This window comes from Balaenoptera borealis, assembly GCF_965194805.1.
Source record: "Balaenoptera borealis genome assembly, chromosome: 15".
Classification (NCBI taxonomy): Eukaryota; Metazoa; Chordata; class Mammalia; order Artiodactyla; family Balaenopteridae; genus Balaenoptera; species Balaenoptera borealis.
This window is the reverse complement of record NC_138871.1, coordinates 20,430,520-20,452,108: the sequence shown is the minus strand read 5'-3', so window position 1 is coordinate 20,452,108 and position 21,589 is coordinate 20,430,520. Positions and strand designations below refer to the sequence as shown.

At 39.6% G+C, this 21,589-nt stretch overlaps 2 protein-coding genes and 1 long non-coding RNA gene across 3 annotated transcripts in view; 2 read left to right on the top strand and 1 right to left on the bottom strand.

Annotated features, from left to right (window-relative positions):
- Positions 1 to 21,589, top strand: part of LOC309611507 (lithostathine) — a 1,064,255-nt gene that overhangs the window by 451,738 nt on the left and 590,928 nt on the right. The window lies entirely within an intron of this gene.
- LOC309611515 overlaps positions 1 to 21,589 on the bottom strand; it is a 1,058,387-nt gene that overhangs the window by 569,107 nt on the left and 467,691 nt on the right. The gene's annotated exons all lie outside the window — the stretch shown is intronic.
- CTNNA2 (catenin alpha 2) overlaps positions 18,640 to 21,589 on the top strand; it is a 1,192,234-nt gene continuing 1,189,284 nt past the window's right edge. The window contains exon 1 of the mRNA XM_082356061.1: positions 18,640 to 18,863. The gene's annotated coding sequence lies outside the window, so the exon portion shown is untranslated. The remainder of the gene's footprint in view (positions 18,864 to 21,589) is intronic.

The following is a 21,589-nucleotide window of genomic DNA, read 5'->3' as shown; positions in this document are numbered from 1 at the left end:
CAGAATATACAATGGAGCAAAGATAGCCCCTTCAGTAAGTGGTGCTGGGGAAACTGGACAGCTACATGTAAAAGAATGAAATTAGAACATTCCCTAACACCATACACAAAAATAAACTCAAAATGGATTAAAGACCTAAATGTAAGGCCATATACTATAAAACTCTTAGAGAAAAACAGGCAGAACACTCTTTGACATAAATCACAGCAAGATTTTTTTTGACCAACCTAATAGAGTAATGGGAATAAAAATAGAAATAAACAAATGGGATCTAATTAAACGGAAACGCTTTTGCACAGCAAAGGAAACCATAACCAAGACAAAAAGACAACCCTCAGAATGGGGGAAAATATTTGCTAACAATGCAACTGACAAAAGATTAATCTCCAAAATATACAAACAGCTCATGAAGCTCAACATCAAAAAAACAAACAACCTAGTCAAAAATTGGGAGGAAGACTGAAATAGAAACTAGCATTTCTCTAAAGAAGACATACAGATGGCCAACAAACACATGAAAAGAGGCTCAGCGTCACTAATTATTAGAGAAATGCAAATCAAAACTACAATGAGATATCACTTCACATGGGTCAGAATGGCCGTCATCAAAAAATCTACAAACAAGAAATGCTAGAGATGTTGTGGAGAAAAGGGAACCCTCATGCATTGTTCGTGGGAATGTAAACTGATACAGCCACTATGGAGAACAGTATGGAGATTCCTTAAAAAGTAAAAATAGAATTACCATATGACCCAGCAATCCCACTACTGAGCATATACCCAGAGAAAACCATAATTCAAAAAGACACATGCACCCCAATGTTATTGCAGCACTATTTACGATAGCCAGGACATGGAAGTGACCTAAATGTCCATCAACAGAGGAATGGATAAAGAAGATGTGGTACATATATACAATGGACTGTTACTCAGTCATAAAAAGAACAAAATAATGCCATTTTGCAGCAAATAGATGGACCTAGATATTGTCATGCTGAGTAAGTCAGACACAGAAAGACAAATATCATATGATATCACTTATATGTGGAATCTCAAAAAAAACAGGAAAGATTTTTAAAGTGTATTGTTTGACTAATTTTTCATTTATTGGTGTATTACTATTTTCTCCTTCTGATTTTGGTTGAACCCATGTTAATATTATATATGTATATATTCTTTTTTTTTAAACATCTTTATTAGAGTATAATTGTTTTATAATGGTGTGTTAGTTTCTGCTTTATAACAAAGTGAATCAGTTATACATATACATATGTCCCCATATCTCTTCCCTCTTGCGTCTCCCTCCCTCCCACCCTCCCTACCCCACCCCTCTAGGTGGTCACAAAGCACCGAGCTGATCTCCCTGTGCTATGCGGCTGCTTCCCACTAGCTATCTGTTTTACGTTCGGTTATATGTCAAAATTTATAATAGGGAGATTTCTCATAAAAATCTATAATTCCAGAGTTTATCACAAATCGAAAGCTCTGGCAATTTCAGCCACAGTACTGCATGGAAGGAGCCTGCCAGAGCTGAGTAGCAGCAGTTTCTTTACATGAACATGTGTTATCCTGTTCAGCACAGCCCTCAACATCTCTTTGTTTCCCCCAACACCATGGCTGGGTGTCAGTTGCTAGTTGCCACTTACCGTCTTACACATTTCTGGCTTTATTGATTCAGTTACCCTTAGGCTTTTGTTGTTGTGTCCTCAGCTCTGGGTTTAACGTCTTGCTCTACTAGTTGCCACGTTGATATTGACTCACTGTTCCTAGCATTTGTTCTTGCTGTTGCCATCTTCTGTATCACCAGATGGTTATGAGTTCTCTGTCCCTACAGTTCCTTGCTCTGTACAGAATGATGTTACATCAGATGATGTCAACCAAACTTCACTTGAATTTAAAGTCCTCAATGTCTTGTAAACTCATTCACCTCAATGTCGTGAAGCTAACCTAGGCACACCCATGATTCTTCTCTTACTAAAGTGGAGTTAGGCTATGTCCCACTAGAAGACCCCACATTAAAAAAGGGTATTACAGTGTTCCAAATGTTATTAGTCTGTCTATAGTTTCTCTCTCTTGTCTTTGGCAAAGTACCACTTTCCTTTCAGTTTCATCTCAGGAAACATCTCTTCCAGGAATTACACTCTGTAATAATCTGCATTTGCATGATATCCAATTCTTAATCTGTATATCAATATCAGGGTGAATTTGGATACAAGTAACAGAAAACCCATTCCAAACCTTCATTAAGTTTTGTATTTTTTTTTTTACATTCAAAAATTGCTCTTTTATTTTTATTTTTTCACATCTTTATTGGAGTATAATTGCTTCACAATATTGTGACTGTTTCTGATGTAAAACAAAGCGAATCAGTCATATGTATACATATATCCCCATATCTCTTCCCTCTTGCATCTCCATCCCTCCCACCCTCCCTATCTCATCCCTCTAGGTTGTCACAAAGCATTGAGTTGATCTCCCTGTTCTATACAGCAGCTTCCCACTAGCCATCCATTTTACATTTGGTAGTGTATATATTTCAATGCTACTCTCTCACTTCTTGGCTTATACAAGACTTCACGGTGGGACAAGTTCATTCAATGGTCCTAGATCTTGTTTTTGTTCTTTAAACCCTTAAACTATATTCCCTTTTTCTTTGACTTTGTTCTAAGTATGTACTCCTCATAGTGGAAAAATAACTGTGGCAGTTCCTGGTTTCATCTTCATCAACTGTGATTTCCATTAGAAGAAAACTAGCATTTAAAAGTTGGAAAAAAATTTCCCCAAAACATCCAACAAAACTTCACTTATTCTCATAGCCTCAGTTAAGACACATGACCATTTCTTTAAAAATAATTTGTAGGGGCTTCCCTGGTGGCGCAGTGGTTGAGAATCTGCCTGCCGATGCAGGGGACACGGGTTCGAGCCCTGGTCTGGGAGGATCCCACATGCCACGAAGCGGCTGGGCCCGTGAGCCACAATTGCTGAGCCTGCGCGTCTGGAGCCTGTGCTCCGCAACAAGAGAGGCCGCGATGGTGAGAGGCCCGCGCACCGCGATGAGGAGTGGCCCCCGCTTGCAACAGTTAGAGAAAGCCCTCGCGCAGAAACGAAGACCCAACACAGCCATAAATAAATAAATAAATAAATAAATAAATAAATAAATAAAAATAATTTGTAGCTAGAGGAATGCCACACCTTTGTTATTACATCTAGGAACTTAAATCAATCACTGTGAGAAGATAGTATAAAGTACTCTTTTGGTGATGACTACCTGGGGTTTGGACTGGAGATCACATGTATTATATGGGCAGGGATGAACACCTGAATAAAAATATTCAGTTCTGCGAGAAGGGGAGACTGATAACTAGTAACACTCGGCAATATTAAACACAATCCAATGTTTTAACCACTAAACATTCGCACATACCCTTCCTCCTATATATAACACTTACAAGAGTGGCCATGCCCAAAGAAAACAAGCTGAAGATTTATCCATTCTCTTCCCTCAGATCTAGATGTAGCTTTTCATGGTTTTCTGATAGTATTCACCCCAACATACTGTGGTAGTAAGGGAACTGGATGCCATTACTAAAACAAACATGACTGATGAAGGGAGAAAGAAGATGTGGTGTGTGTGTGTGTGTGTGTGTGTGTATGTGTGTGTGTGTGTGTGTGTGTGTGTGTGTGTGTGTATATATATATATATATATATATATAGTTGAATACTACTCAGCCATAAAAAAGAATAAAATCATCCCATTTGCAGCAACATCGATGGACATAGAGATTATCATACTAAGTGAAGTAAGTCAGAAAAAGAAAGAGAAATACAATATGATATCACTTACATGTGGACTCTAAAATACGACGCAAATGAACCTATCTATGAAACAGAAACAGACTCACAGACGTAGAGAACAGACTTGTGGTGCCAAGGAGTGGGGGGTAGGGGAGGGATGGAATGGGAGTTTGGGATAAGCAGATGCAAACTATTATATATAGGATGCATGAACAACAAGGTCCTAGAGTATTGCACAGGGAACTATATTCAATATCCTGTAATAAACCATTATGGAAAAGAATATGAAAAAGAATCTATCTATCTATCTATCTATCTATATATATATATATGTATGTATATGAACCACTTTGCTGTACACCAGAAACTAACACAACATTATGAATCAATTATACTTCTATAAGATAAATTTAAAAAAATAAATAAAAACAACAAAATATAAAAGAAAATAAACCTCTGTTGAAAAAGGGGATGAGTGGGGTAAGAAACACTAGTGTCACAGGGTGATAAATAGATATCACATCCTCTTGGACAGAAATACCAACTATCTTATGACCTGCAAGAGAAGTGAGATCCTTGATTAGCCAAACTGACAGTACCCAGTTCAAATTTTGGGATGGGTGTCTTTTGTCCATTTTACTCCCTAGTCATATTTAAAATAGCCATGAAGGGAATGTCCTTTGTAGTGATGGTGTGGTGTTTGCAGTCCAGTCCCAGGTGATACAAGTTTGAGGATCTGAAGATTTTTCTGGGTTTAAGAAATCAAAGACTGTTTTTAGCCTGGTTGAGAATTTCTTTGGCAGTACATCTTGCTTGAAAAGTTAACAGGTTTTGATCTTCTGTTTGCAAAAATTTTGCAAGCATGGTAACCACACACAGTAGTTTACCTGGTCAAAGTCTGATTCTGATCATTTCATTATCTTAGCAACAAGCTTCTGTGTAATGCCCATTACCTTGGGAGCTGAATGGCACTTTCATCTTGGCCTCTGTCTCAGAGCAATTTAAAAAATAAAACTTAGATGAAAAGGCACCAAAACTGTCATAATTACCCCAAGTTAACTTCCCCCTGCACCTTCACAATGACATGATTAACCAGCTGAAAATGCTTAGCAGAATTTCCTTGTGAGAGGTCTGATGAGTTAGGCTCATCTTGTCCCAATGTCTCCCACCATTCTGTCCTTGTAGCAAAAACCTTAGCTTGGGATTTGAAAGAGCTTGGCTTTCAGTCCATAGACAGAAAAGAATGGTATTTTCTTCCAATCTTTCTCTTCCCTATTTTCAGAAAGTTCCCTTTAAAGTAAGTCATATCTTTTTTGTAGACTTCACTGGAGGCTGGAAGACTAACCCAAAACAGATTGACGTCCTGACTTTTTCTACTCAGTCACCCTATATGTCACCATTTATAAGTACATGGTCTTTTCCTAAGATAGAAGAAGTGTCATTTTAGCCAACGTTTCTATAATTGCATAACAAATATCACCAGCTTCCTAGTCCAAGAGGGGAAGATTTTTTTCATTGACCTTCTTCTACCTTGGTTCAGCACCATACACTTGTTACCAAATTTTGCATCAGCCAGAATCACTATAGCTGCAAGTAATAGAAAACTCAAGTCAAGCTATATTAAACAACAAGAAAAAAAATCATATCACGTAACTCAAAGGTCAGAGGTAGGATGGACTTCACAAAGCTACCCCATCTTTCCTAGACTGATACAATGTCCTGCTACCTTGTATCTGTGCTTCTGAGTGGGCCCCTAAGTCAATTATCCATTTAGTAGTCATATGGTGATCTGCTGAAAATTAAAATCAAGTTATGTCACTCCTCTGACCAAAACACTTCAGTTGCTTCCCATTAGAAAAAAGAATAAAATCATTAATCCTTTCCATCTCCTCAGATACTCTATGTAATAAGGTCCCTCTAGATCTCTCCAGCCCTATCTCCTGTTGCTCTTTTCTAACTCACTCCACTCCTGCCATACTATTCCATTTCAATGTTCCCTCAATGTGACAAGCTTGTTCCTACCTTAGGACCTTGACATTTGCTGCTTCTTTCTTTTTTTAAAGTTTTTATTGACATTTGCTACTTCTTATGCCCAAAACGATCCTACATGGAGCCTTGCAAGCATCGTTCCTTGTACTAGTGAGGGTTCTCCAAAGAAACAGAACCAATAGAAGATATAAATATCATAAAGTGTTGGCTCACGCAATAATAGAGGCTGGCAAGTCCAAAATCTGTAGTGTGGGCCAGGAGTCAACAATCTGCTGGAGAATTTCTTCTTTCTCTGAGAAGCTGGTTTTTTTATTTTATTCAGCCCTTCATTTGATTGGATGAGGCCCCCACACATTATGAAGGGCAATCTTTTTTACTCAAAGTTCACCAATTTAAATGTTAATCTCATCCTAAAGCACCCTTCACGTTGACACATAAAGTTAACCATCACACTTACATACTGTTTTAGATCTGTACTCATCTGTCACCTTCTCAGACAGAAATACCCTAATGCTCCTAAAAGCGTCTACCAATTCCTGCTCTCTATCTCTTTACCACACTTTACTCTTCTTCATGGCTTTTATCAACACTGAAAATGATACTACATATTTATTTGTTATGTGCTTTTCATCTGTTTCCATTTCTAGAGTATCAGTATTATTCTAATTTGCCACAGTGTCTGTGGAATATAAACAGCATTTCCTATATAGTAGGTGCTTAACAAACTTGAGTTAGATTTTTATATTCACGTTGTGGGGGGGCAGGGAACAAACCAATTTTTCTTACCCAAAGGAAGATGACTTATGCACAAAAATAATTGCAAGATTTTTCTACATCACATTGGCTGCATGGTACATTGTCTCTCAGCTCCCATCTTCTCTGCTCTGAAATACTGGGGATAGGGGGTCTACAAAGTACATTCCTTGGCCTTGATTCCTAGCTAACCTCAAGTTATAGTCTTCCAATAGAGGATACTAGTGGGGTATCAGATAGTTGGAGGAATAGAGAAGCTATTGTTCTTTTTTATTGCTCTTCTTCTTGAAGTGTATTTGAGCGACTGCATTCTTCCATCCATCAGCAATGCAGCTTCAGCTTCAATGGCACCTCTTCCATAGTTCTAGCACAAGTTTCAGGCCCCTTTTCCATACTTGTGCTATCTAGACATCATCCTACCAGGGAAGCAATGAGTGTTCTTTGGGGCTCTGATTACACCATCTTATTCCTTTCGTTCTCCAAGAACTAGATGAAGTAGCTGCTTTCAGCAATTACTAATCTCTGGTGTACCACATCTTCATCCCCTTTTTTAGTGACACTATGTATAAAATAGATAACTAATGAGAATCTACTGTATTGCACAGGGAACTCTACTCAGTGCTCTGTGGTGACCTAAATGGGAAGGAAGTCCAAAAAACAGGGTATATATTATATGTATAGCTGATTCACTGTGCTGTCCAGTAGAAACTAACACAATATTGTAAAGCAACTACACTCCAATAAAAATTTTTAAAAAAGAATTTCTAATAAATATGTTATAATATTCTTGAATTAGATCCCAAAATTAAAGTCTGTTATTTGAAATCATCAGAGTGCTTTCTGTTTATTCAGGTTCCAGGAAACAGACTTCAAAGATGGGATTCTTGGGTTAGGTACATTAACTAGCTGGAATATAGTGATGATCTTACCACCAGTGGAAAACTGGTTACTGCTAATTCATGACATGTGGAGGCATCTCATTTACCAAACTCCTATCTGTTGTTGCTTTAGATGATAGGCCTACTGAAGGCAAAGCTCTGGGAAATCAAGTGATTAATGCATTTGACCACTATAGTGGTAATGATGACAAAACCTGTGGGGCAAGGATTTTTTGAGACTGCCCTTGATTGCTCATAGAGAGAAATTGACAAGTCCAGGACTTTAATCTCTTAGTTCAAGGCAGGCCAGAGACTAACAGAGGTTTTACTGTGTTCTTAAAACAATGTCTCATTTATTGCAGCTGTAGGGGAGATCCTAAATCTCATCCCATATCTAAAAGTGAAAATTCCAGAACTACAATGTAAGTTGAATTCATTGCCTCACTATGTATCTTACGTGCACTTTCAAGCATTTCTTCGGAAAGAATGGATATCTGGTTAGACATGGATGAAACTGAGGACCTTAAACCGGCAAATCTCTTTGAACTTCCATTGATAGTAGAAATAATCTCCTATATCAAAGGCTATTAGTCTTTTTCTTTTTGGAGACCCTGTAATAACCTCCTATAAGGAAGCTGCTTTGCAAGTGGATGCCTGTTGATAAGACTGATCTCCACCATGCCTCATTGCCTTCAGACCTACGACTTGAGTCAGATTTTGGCATATGTTAGGAGGCAAGAGCAAAATCTATCTAGGGGGACATGACATATACAAAAAGGAATTGTAAGATTATTATTTTTTATTCATATTAACTTAAATTTGGGGTATATGTGTGGGAAGTGATTCTAAGTATTTTGGAACGAACGGTGATTTACGGAGATTCTGTATCTAACATGCTATCTTCAGCAGTTAGGAGTGGTTCAGCTGTGAACACATCAGACTCTAATGTGACCTACAGTTAATGATGTTCAGAGTCTACAACTTCCCTGGCATAATGAAGAAATATTCCAAAGCTTAGGGAAGTAGAAGTAACAGAGTGTATCTGTTATTTGTAACTCAGCCATCCCCTGATATGTTCACATATAAGTCCAGAGAGTACTCCATTAAAGACATTTGTAAAGTAAAGTACATTAGTGACAGAAGTAAAACAATCCACAAAAACTCTGTGATTCAGGGGGTGGATATGGGCATAGATGGAACAAGATTGATTATGAACTGATAATTATTGAAGCTGAGTGATAAATAGTCATGGATTAATTATACTATTCCTCTTCTTTTACATATTTTTGGACTTAACAATAATAAAATTAAAGAAAATGCGTTTTTTGGTGGCTATCTTTTGTTCTCTGAGTATGACATTGCAAGAGGCCAATTTTGAAATAGGCTCCCTGATTTCAGTGGAAACAATGGGATCCCTGAATGGCAGAAGACAAGTGACAGTGCTTAACTCCTAGAGAAAAAGTGTACATGATGGCCTGGTCTGTGGATGTCAACCAGCCACCAGTTTTCCAGCCTCTCCAATGCTTTTTCAATGGGCTTGTTTGAAAAGTAGCACAGGTGTTCTCCAAGGGCTCAACAATATGGTCCTTCTTTACAAAGATATTTGACTACCATCCTTGCTGAGTGCACAGGAGCTACAGGGTCAAACTTAAGACCCTGATATGGCACCATTCCTTGTGGAGACCTGCCAACTACCTGGTATCAGATTGATTGCTTTGGACTTCTTCCACCTAGAAATGGTAAACGACTTTGTCCTCAGGGGAACAAAACTTATTCTGGATGCTGGATCTGCTTTTCCTGCTTCCAATGCCTCTTTCAGCACCAATATCAGGAGACTTCTGGAGTGCTCTGTTCACCATCAAGATATTCCATACAATATTGCTTCTGACTGAAGAACTTATTACAAAGCAAAAGGCAGGCAGCTGTGGGCTCATACAATTCACTTATCTTACCATATACTGCTTGGCCCAGAAGCAGATGCCTTAACAGAGACATAGAATGTCTTCCTGGATTATTAGATACAGTGCCAGCTGAGAGACATGAATTTTAAAATTTGGGGTATTTTCCTACATCACATAGTACCAGCTTCTATTAGATACCACATATGAAATTGGTTTACTCTTAATCCATTCATTAAGAAGAGAAGTGGACCTCAATAATTTTTCCCTGTACACACAACTTCTAGGTCTTTTGGTTGAGTGGTCTTATTTCCATTATGAAAACTGTCTTGACCAGGAGACATAATGCTTTCAATGAAATGGAAGTTAAGTCTGCCACCTGATTATTTTGGGCTTCTTATTCCACTGAAACAACAGACAAATACTGGGCTACTGTGATTTATGGAGTGCTTACCAAGGAGAAGTTGGGTTACTCCTCCATAGAGGAGACAGTCAAATTATGTCTGGAACCAGCGAGGTTTCCCAGAGTGGATCTTAGTACATTAATGTTCAGCTGAAAAATTAATGGAAGTCTATACAACCCAAAGAGACAGCTCCGCCCAAAACTCACACCCTCAGGAATGAAAATTTTGCTTACCTTCATCTGGTAAAGGACCATACTAGCTGAGATCCTGGTTGCAGGCAAAGTAAACATGGAATGGGTAGTAAATAAAGGAAGTCATTCATATGTGAGTTCTGGAGTATGACATATATGTGTATACTTTTAAATGATAATTAATTTCCTTATTTTCTCTTTTTTAATGTATGGAATAATGACAGTGTCTAAATTACTTCATTTTCTCTCATTCACTCAATCTTTCCAACACCTGTGTAAATCAATTCCCTGTATTAAATCCTTTTTTGTTTGAGTTATCTGTAGTGGTCTATCTTTTCCTTCCTATACGTAAAAAGACTGTGTCATTTCCTTACTTTATACCCATATGCCATTTAAATCCAAACAAAAGTAGACATTTCTTCTATTAGCTCTCTTGAAAAGAAAGTTATTTCTTGGAAGCCACTGAAAACTTTTTTGTCCCATTTGTGCATATTCCATCATATGTTAATTCCTAAATCAACTTCTCTGGCCAGGGAATGAAATGGGACATTGAACTTAGTCCTGAACTTTTGAACTAATGCCTGTGACAAGGTCAGTGGGATTTCCCCTTAGATCTGGACCGGTCTTGGAGCCAGAGGTGAGGTTAACCTCAGCCTAAAGCACCTGGGCTGCATGGTGGAGAGGTATAGAGCTGTTAGAATGGAAACAGAGTGGAATGGTTACTAGGTAAGCAATAAACAGTGTGCTCTGTAGCCCTCATTACATTAAACTGCACTTGTCAGTTTGCTTCATTATACTATGAGGTCATTGATGGCACAAACTCTGTCTTTTATCTAAATAATCTACATTGAGAATTTTGACTGTCAATAGGCAAATGTCAGAAGTTTCTTGAATGGATGAATAAATCAATATGCCAAGGCTTCCGAATATTTGTTCTTAACAAGGATGAGTTTGAACTTTTAGTTAGAACATTATATATAATACTATACAGTGCAAACAGGCACTTGGGTCAATAGTATTTGTAGAATTGGAGATCTGCTTGTTCACTGGCCTTTATATTTCTGATTGTCAGAGAATATTTTCAAACAAAATACTAGAGGAAAGGCACGTGTGCATGGGTGAGTGCATTTGTATGTAGAATAAGGACTGTAGACATTTCTCAGGTAGTATAAATCTTCTGTTTGATGGAGTATTCATTGTTTTATTTTTTAAATTCTTAAAGCTCCTTCATAACATGTTTTGGTGCATGTGTTACGTTAAAAAAGAAATGAATCTGCTTCAGCCACCTCAGAGCTGAACTAAGAACTTAGTGTTTTGAATTGTAAGAAGGAGTTATTTTTCTTCCATCAGTGGGAAGGTAGTAGAGCGCTGCGAAGAGTAGTGTGGACTCTGGAGCCAGACTGTATAGATTAAAAGCTCACCTCCACCACCCACCACTCTATGACCTGGTGCAAGAACTAACACCCAAAGCCTTAAACATATGAGGCACCTTTCGTGTTTTAGTCGGGGCAACCCTTATTAAAACACCTTGTGTTTCAGGTTCTTCATTGTAAAAATGTGGATAATATTAGTGATCTCCTCATAAGTCAATATGTGGAAAATTCTTAATAGGTCCTTAGCACTAGCATATTCTGTAAATGATACCTATCATTATCACCATGCATCATCAAATCACATTTGAAAATCAAAAGTGGTAGAGAGAAGTAAGTCAGAAAATCCTGTCCCAACACGTTTTCCCTTGTAGTAATCAGGATTGTCCTCCAAACATTTCAGCTTCCTTGTCTTTCCAGGCTCATGGCAGTTTTGCACTCCAAAGTTCCTTGTGGTTATGTGGGCTGTGTGACTAGTTTGGATCCAATACACAAGTTATTCCTGGGCCAGAACAATTAATTGCTTTCTTTCCCTCTGTAACGATGATGAACTAGAATCTTGGTAGTGGCTGTGCAGTTAGCATGGGTCTCAGAAAGAGAATTATATAAAACAGAGCTACCACATGACCCTCTGAGATCTTGAGGTTATTTGTTACCTCAGCATAACCTAGTTCAGATGATTCACACAGGAATTGACTAGTTCCATGATTATGGGAGAAAAAACACTTTGAGTCTCAGTTTCTCCATCTGCAAAATAAGGAAGCCACAGATGAAGGATTATCAGTAAAGACTCTTTGAGTTCTATAATAATAAGAATAATAATGGCAGTGAGGATCAGATATTTTACAAATCAAGAAGAACAGAAATAAGCTCATTAATAAGCTGTGAGAATCAAAGAACAGCAGAGTGAGGCAAAATCTAAGGTCAGCTCTTCCCAAAGCATGTTTCTTAGAACTCTCATTGCAAGAGATACTTCGTGACAGAGGGTTCCCTGATCAAATAAATATAGGAGACACTACATATGATAGCTTTCTCTTAAATAACCTTCTTGCACATTATGACATTCTAAGGATTCATGAAGGAAAGCTTTAAAATGCATTTCACCCAGCATTTACCAATAAAATTTCATGGTGGAGATCACTTTTAAAATAATTTCACAGTGCCGGACTGGGCAGCTGTACTTTTGGTTTATGCAGTATGCTTTCCCATGCCGTTCCTCAAAGTCTTTTTGGTAATTGTTCCTTCTCCTGCATGTGGTCACAAGGGTGGGCATATGAATGAGAGTATCCATTCCTCTGGTCATAGTAATTGGTTCATAGATGAACACAAGGCCTTTGCAAAACCAATCAGAGCCTTCACCGTGATTAATATTTTTGATGACCCCCCCTGGATCTAGCTGAACCTTACTGAGACACACCTTAGACTTTTCAGCTATGTGAGCCAAAATTTCCCTTTTACTCAAACTAATTTAAGTTGGATTGCAGTCATTTGCTATTGAAAGAATTCATACTGGAACTATTCTTCCTTAGAACAGAGTTTAGAAAAACGCTCTTCCAGGATAACAGTTGAGAGTAAAATTATAAAATCTGGAAATTTTTAAGGAGTTGCCCCATCTTCCTCTAAGGGATCCTGGGTCTATTAGGGAGCCTGAAGATGGAAGTGACATATTTAGTTTGAGGAGACATATTACCGGTTATTTTTTTTTCCTTTGAAAAGATAAAAGATATTTCCTTTTTTCTTTAAAAATAAATTTATTTATTTTATTTATTTATTTTTGGCTGCATTGGGTCTTCGTTGCTGCACGCCGGCTTTCTCTAGTCGCGGTGATTGGGGGCTACTCTTTGCTGCCATGCACAGGCTTCTCATTGCGGTGGCTTCTCTTGTTGTGGAGCACGGGCTCTAGGTGCGCGGGCTTCAGTAGTTGTGGCCCGCGGGCTCTAGAGCACAGGCTCAGTAGTTGTGGCGCATGGGCTTAGTTGCTCCGCGGCATATGGGATCTTCCCGGACCAGGGCTCGAACCCATGTCCCCTGCATTGGCAGGCAGATTCTTAACCACTGCACCACCATGGAAGCCCCGATATTTCCTTTTATTTGGAAATAAAAAATTATGGAAACAGATCCAAAGTGGTCAAAATATAACAAGGAATAATCTTATTTTAATGTCTGAATCATTGCCTCATTCATATTAGAAATATTAATTAAAGAAAGAGCAACTTATGGACAATTTATTTCTCACAACAAAGTCAAGAGCACAGATAAAAATGGTCACTGTTTTACAGATTGTGGAACTAAGTCTTATTGACATTAAGTAACTTGCCCAATGTCAAAAACTAGAATACGGTAATGCTGGAATTTAAAAGCACTCATAAGTGCCATCCAATGAAGTTGGTTTTTTTTTTTTTCAAATACAGTAATTGATATAAAATCTCTCTGTATTAGTTTTCTATCACTGCCTTAACAAATTCCCCCAAATTTAATGGCTTAAAACAAATTTATCTCACAGTTCTGTGGTTCAGAAATCTTATGGGCTACACTGGTTTCTCTGCTTAGAGCCTTACAAGAACAGTATCAAAGTGTTGGCAGGCCTATGTTCCTTTCTGGAGGCCCTGGTGAACAATTCATTTCTAGGCTCTTTCAAGTTGTTGGCAAAGTTCATTTCTGTGTGGTTGTAGGACTGAGGTCTGTTTCCTTGCTGGCTGTTGGCCAGGGGTTATTCTCAGCTTCTAGAGGCTGCCCTCATTCCCTGGTTTAAAGTCCCCTTCAAATTCAGCAAAGCCGTTCAAGTCACTATCACACTTGGAATCTCTCTGACTCTTCTTCTGCCTCATCTCCTGATACATCTCTTGACTCTAGCTAAGAGCTCAAATGATTGTATTGAACCCATCCATATAGTCCTGGAAAATCTCCCATTCTCAACTTTCGTAATCTTAATCACATCTTCAAAGTTCCTTTTGCCATGTAATGTAACGTATTCACAGGTTCAAGGAATTGGTGCATGGAAATCTTTAGGGGTCCATTATTCTGCCTACCACAATCTATCTACATAACATTGCAGCTGAAAAGTTTCAAAATGCAAAAGAAAGAAATTTTATATATGTGATTCCTAAAACACCCATTGTACTTATTTGCAAACATTAAAACAGCATATACACACACACTAGGGTTATGAATGATAAATATGCTTGACAAAGGGAAGTTAGAGTTGATAGGTAGTAAACAAGAATTCTAAAACAGGATATTTAGTGATTTTTTTTTTAATAATGAATGAAGTACATAAAAACAACAAAAGTGAGAGTTTCATTGGCTGATATTTTTTAGACAATAGAAGAAATCTGTAGCAAGGTTTGTGAGAACAAGATGAAACATATAAGAGGTCCTGGGGTACTCATACGCAAAAAATACCATGACAAGTTCTGACATATTTAGGAGGTTATTAAAAAGTAAATTTTCTATATTATTTTTATTCATAATTGACAAAAGCTGGAAGCATCCAAGATGTCCTTTAGTAGGTGAATGGATTAACAAACTGGAACACCCAGACAATGGAATATTATTATTCAGCACTAAATAGAAATAAGCTATGAAGTCATGAAAAGACATGGAGGGAACTTAGATGAATATTACTAAGTGAAAGAAGCCAATCTGAAGGTCTACATACTGTATGATTCCCACTATATGTCATTCTGGAAAAGGGAAAACTATGTATACAGCAAAAAGATCAGAGGTCACCAGGGGTTGGGGGAAGGAAGAATGAATAAGCAGAGTACAGAAGATTTTTAGAGTAGTGAAATTATTATGTATGAAACAGTGGTGGATACGTGTCATTTATACATTTGTCAAAACCTATATAGAAAGTTCAGCAAGAGTGAACCTTAGCGTAAACTATGGACTTTGAGTGATAGCTATGCGTCAGTGTAGGTTCATAGGTTTTAACAAATGTAACACTGGCGAGGTGTTAGTAGTGGGGGGAAGTTTTGCATGGGTGGTTGCAGGAGGTATATATGGATACTCTTTGTATTCCCTGCTCAATTTTGCTGTGCATCTAAAACTGTTATAAAATATAAAGTCTAAGGGAAGGGGATGGTGGGATGAATTGGGAGATTAGTTTTGACATAAATACACTACCATGTGTAAAACAGATAGCGAGTGGGAACCTGTGGTATAGCACAGGGAGTTCAGCTCAGTGCTCTGCGATGACCTAGGTGGGTGGGAGGGAGGTCCAAGAAGGAAGGGATATATGTATACATATAGCTGATTCACTTCGTTGTACAGCAGAAACTAACACAACATTGTAAATCGATTATACTCCAATTAAAAACAATGAATATCTCAGGAGGATTTGATAGAGATATTTCAGGAGCTGACAGACTGAATGAGGGTCCCAGTGTGTAGGGACCTGATATTTAAACGTATAAGCACTAGGGATAATTTTACTTAGGATTTGCCAGTATTGGTTTGGAGTCTATTCTAAAAATCTGGATGTCATATCACTGCAGGTTAAACAGTATTCTAGTTACATACAGTATGTTTTTCCATTTGTACACAATAATGCACTTTAAACAGTACTCTTTTTGTTTGTTATTTAGCTTGGCATTAATCTTTAATATGAATGGGGGAAGGGAAAAACTGCTTGTTTTTCTTAGGGCTGTATATGTTTATGTCATTGAAATGAAGGACAATACTTAAATCGAGAAAATTGAAAACAGCCAGAGTCACAAGCAGTCTCAAAACAAAAGAAATAAAGTTTAAAAATTTCCTCTTGGTTTAGAATGGGGACAAATAAAATGATAGCTTTTCAGTATCAAATGATAGCCATTATTTATACAAGGATGTTTAGACTGTTATCTGAGAGAAACAAATATAACTAAAATAATACTCAATTTGGATGTTTCCATGAAGTAGGCAGGGGTTGGAGTTTCCCCTTCATTCAAAATATTAAAGAGTTAGCAAAGTTTTTGGAGGCAGAGAACAAAAATTTCAGCTGTCATTTGCCTGCTGGTGACTTAAATGCATTGCCTGAGTAATTTCTTATCATTATCTGACTGACAGACAACAGTCTGGTGCATTTTGAAGGAAGAGTAAGGGGACCAGGGGTCTGAGAAATAAGGGATGGCTTTTATGCCATTATTTTTACTAACTCTAATTTAAAGCAATTGCATGGACAAAAACCCTGTAAATATTTTAATGACTTTTAAAGTTCTCTCAATAATATCTAATAGTTTTGAAAGTCACTACAAGACAAAAGCGAGGGACATCTCATTTTGACAAGACAGCACTTGGTCTACATTAGGTTTTTTTTTTTTTTCCTCCTGTCTGTCTGCTGCCAATTAAAACATAGAATTATAAATTTAAACTTAATTTAAAACGATGCACAAAGCTATAAATGAATGCTCTCCAACATTAAAGAGAGATCTGATAACTCTTTGGTTTGTATTTTTTGGTTTATCCCCTACCAGCTGGACTAGAGAATGAAAAATCAGAGTAACAACAACAAAACATCCTTGAGAGATTATTCTACCTCATTTAACTGGAACTACTTTTCCCCTTTCCACATTCTTGGACCATTTGAAGTCAGAGGTGTCCTCTGACTCCAGGAAGATACTGTATAGCAGTAGCATGAAGTATTCCTATTTTTATTCAAGCACCTCCCTCTCTAAACTATCCCCCTCTTACCACTTTAGGGCCTTGTGGTGCCTCCCACAATCTTACCCATTCTTTACTCAAAGTCTATCTGGGTCCACTTGCTTTCTACTTGTTCCAGTACACGGTATGCTTTTCTCTTTTTCTACTCTGTTCCTATCTTTTGTCACAAATCATTTGGTACTCGGCATTTACTTCTTGAAGCACACTCTACCTTCTTAGCGTCTTTCTCCTGAATCCATAGGCTGAGCCTAAGGATAAAGCTTGGTGGGAGGAGCATGCGACAGCACTGTCCATGGTCCTGAAACATCGTTCTAGGCTAAGGGTTTTTTTTTTTTTTTTTTTTCTTAACCCTACATCTGGTGATTCCTGTCCATATTCTCTCAGGGATTTTTAATTTGGTACAGTGGTGGTGTCACTAAAAAAGAAAGGCAAAAAGATATTGGGCGGGAAAGATAGAGGAATGGACAGATAGTGGTCTAAAGTCATTGCCTGGAGAGAATAAGTCACATGGGTTTGACACAATCTTAAAACAATTGCAGCAGATACCAGCTTGGGAATGAAGGAGGGATGTAACATAGCTGACGTTGCCAGTGAAGAAGGAGTGGAAAAAATGTGTGCACCATGTGATATAAATCCGTGCAACTGTTGGCATGAACAAACACACTGATGCTTGTAGGCGAGAAGGCCAGTTTGCATCATGTGAATGCAGTATCACTTGTGTTATACCAAACTGCCATAGGTTTGTTTGTCTCTATTTTTCTCTCTTGATTTAAAAAGTCACTTGGCACTGTGGCAGAACAAAGGTAAGTGTAACTTACCTCTCATATTTGATAAAGCTGTGCACCTTTTTCCGTTCTAGCACTTCTGTAACAGTTAATTCCACCACCATCAAGCCCCAGTTGATAGTGGTAGGCAGAGCACTTGCTCCCTGAAATCTCTGTGTAAGTTCCTCAGTTAAAGTATAACCTCCGCGAGGACAAACACCGTATACTAAACATTTCTGGACATCTCAAAATGCCTAAGTAGAGTGCCTAGTACAAATTAAGGGCTCAGTAATATTCTTTAAATCGATAAAAGAACCACAATGCCCTCTACAGAGACAGCACTCAATAAAGGCATGTGAAATGAGCAATTGTGCCATTTGTTTTAACACTTCCATCCTCTCCTAGTCCTTTTTAAAGTCCAATCCTCTTTCTCTTGGTCCTCCAGATCCCAACAAACCTCCCTCCTGCGTCAGTCACTACCTTCGCTGCGCTGGGGCGCTGCCCTCCTCCTGCCACGCGCCCTCTCGGGCTCTCCCTTTCATCCTGCTCTGCAACCCTCGTCCCCTTCTCCCCCAGGACCTCTCCCGCACCGGGTGTCTGTCCCTGGTCCTCGGGCGGCTCACCGCGTCCCCCGCCCCGGGGTAACGCGGTTGTCATGGACACGGCACCTGCGCCCTTCGGCAGTGCCCCTTCGCCACCGTCCCCTCCCCCCACCTGCGGCGCGGCCGGCCTCGCCTCCCCAGCTCCTCCCCGCCCCGCCGGCGCTCCCAAGGCCGCGCGCGCAGGTGGCCCCCACCCCGTGCCTTCTCCAGCCCCGCGGAGCGCGGAGCCGCGGGAGCCGGGGGGCCGCGAGGGCGCGCGCGAGAGAGCAAGCGGCCGCGCCTGCGCAGTGGCCTCTTCCCCTAGCGGCGATCTGGGCCGCTGCCGCTCGCGCTTGGGCAGGACGAGGGGCGGGCGGGGGGAGGGGGGAGCGGCTTCGCTTCCAGCCCCGAGTGAGGCGGAGACCCGGGCTGGCGGGCGGAGCAGGAGGGAGCGCACCTCGACCAGAGGCGGCTGCAGCAGCTGCTGCCGTCTTCCCCGCCGCCGCCTCTCCAGTCCCTTCTGTGATTACCCCTCCAGTTGCTGGGAACGGGCGAGAAAGAGGAGGAGGGCGAGAAACTCCCACCGACCCACAGAGGTGAGTCCCGGGCAGAGCATTCTCCATCCTTGCCTGCCTCCCTCCCTCCCTATCTCCCTCCCATCCTCTCCATCCTCCCCTCCCTCCCAGCTCCCCAACCCTCCCGCCCTCATCCTTCCCAACATCCCTCTCTCCTCTCCCCTCCTTTCTCCCTTCCAGCCTTTCTTTCATCCCTTTCTTCCTCTCTCCCAGCCCCACTTCCTTCCCACCCTTTCATTCTTCCCTGTCTTCCTTGCAGCCACTCGCCCTAGAGCGCGGCTCTGCCTCCCTTTCCTCTTGATCCCATCTCTTTTTTTCCCCTTTCTTCACCCCTTCCCCGGTGGGAGATCCCTTGCCTGGCACAACTGTCCGGATTCAGGGGCTTCCAAAAAATTGTGTACATATACTGAGAGACACACTCTTGCACAGTGGATGCCCTGTGGATTTCAATGTTATTTGGGTTAAGGGTCAAGTTGGATAGAGTACTGGGAACTGGAAGGCGAAGAGGGTCGGTCGAGGAGGAATCTATGGATTTTTGCTGTATTAGGGTGGGGGTGGGGAGGGTTGTCACTTAGACATGTTGCCAACAACCCCCCACTCCCCTCTGTAGCAGTTTCTTTTTTCTTCTGGGAATTACATATTCCCAGTGTGTGTCTCACTAATTTAAAATCCAGCTTTCCCGGCTTTGATTGTCTCTGTGTGAGAAGCCACAAGGAGGGAAGAGGAGAGAGAAAGAGAACAAGAGAGGAAGAGGGGAGGGGAGGGGGAGGGTGGTGACAGTGGATGCTTGTATCCTTTTCCCTTAGGCCTCTTTGGGTTGATATTTTCAAACCACCCGCCTAATATTTGCCTTGGAATTGAACCCTTGTGTCCTTGGTTCTGTCACTATCTATACTTCAGAGGCAGAAACTCTCTAAACTTTAATGTGTGTGCACCACAGCATTATTTGTGGAATGTTTTGGTCAGCATACAAAACACTAGGGTAGATTGATTTGGGAAAACAGGGAGCAGAAGAGTGGAAGAGATGCACTTTTGTTCATCATGAGTTAACTTCTAAAGGAGGACAATGGACAGTTTGGAGTAATGAGGTTATACTCCACAGGCTTAGAAATATACCATTTTGATAGCATTAGCTGCATTACACCTTTAGCAGATATTCTTACCCTTTTTCATCTATGTTACAAAAATTGTGAAGCTGTTGGAAACATACTGTGTGATTTTGTCTGTGTTTACACCAGTGGAAAAGTTAAATTAGCTCTGGGACCATCATTAACAATTTAAAATTTCAGTTGGTTTTGCACCACTTGTTTTCACCAAATGATATATTTTACTTTGCTTTCTTTAGCTTACACTCTGATGCCTTCTATTACATATATTAATAGTGATTTGGCAATGTTCCTTTTGGCAAGCATTGTTGCCGGAAAGTTTATTCATACATGGCGGGACAGCCCTGTCTCAGAATTTTTAGTATATTCATCATTTCAGAAAGGTCCAACAAACAGTATAACTCAGAAATGGAATATTTATAAGCCTGTATTTTGTTCTATCTATACTCTCTTTAAAAAATAAAAAAAAAAATAAAAAATATAAAAACCCCTTAATATTTATAAATAGCTATGTTTTATGCTTAATGAGTATCTGGGGAGGGACTGAAATTAATGGTGGATTCAGTGAAGCTGCCAGTAAGAAACTATGCTGTGGAGCAAATTACTGATTTTTTTTTCTTTTAAGTTATTATATGCCAGTAGTGCAATATGCACTTTCACATTTTACGGGAATGTAAAGTAGGAGTTGAGATGAAGTGAATTACCTTCCGAAGTGTTTGAGTGCTGATTTGATGAAAAGCTGACACAGTTAATCATCTGCATCAGTTTTTGGGAAGTGTGTGATATTAGGAATGATGGATCTTCCCCCTGCCCCAACTCCCCTTGATGGGAATGCAATTCCATAAATGGCTTGGCTGACTGAAGCCATGTGGCAGAAGCTTGGTCGAATTGTCAGTGTTACCAACATTCTAATGCAGAATTGCCATCAACCCTGTCCAGATTTGAGTGGTTACATTACTTAATAGCGGACACAGTTGTAGGTAGGGGTGTTCTGTTGTTGTTGTTGTTGATTTCCCTGGAATGCCATGAAGCTAGTGAAAGACTTTGATAGTAATTATATATGAATACAATAAGTTAGTTTTATCCTAATGTACTTTCGCATGACTTTTCCCCTTCCAGCATCTCTCCTGTTCTTTCTTTGTGGAGCTTCATGGTTGTGAGTGTGGGGAAGAGGCAGCCCCTCAGTCAGCCCTGCTTCTTCTTGATTGCAGTTTTGATATACAGAATGATGTGGGTGTATGCCTCTGTTTTTAACGCTGTGCTTACTATGGAAACAAAGATACTGTTTATTTGTCTACTTTGTAAACATTCACCTACTTAGTGAAAACAAAACTTATGAGGTTATTAACAAATAGAAAACATTTGTTTACAGCAAGATTTTGAGAGAGAGTTGAGTTAAAATGAATAAAATATGAAACAGAAGAAGAACTGGCATCTTCAAAAAGCAGCCTGCTACTCTGATCATTATTCAGTTTACAGATAAAGACCAACTTCCTCTGAAGAATTTAATTTCTGGAGGTTTCTGCCTTTGGTTCACTGGACCGTTAAGAATGTATGGTACAGACAAAGACCCAGTACAACATCTTGTGGACCTTGTAGGAAATATTCTGGAACATTCTCTGTGCCTTTCTCAGAGTTCTT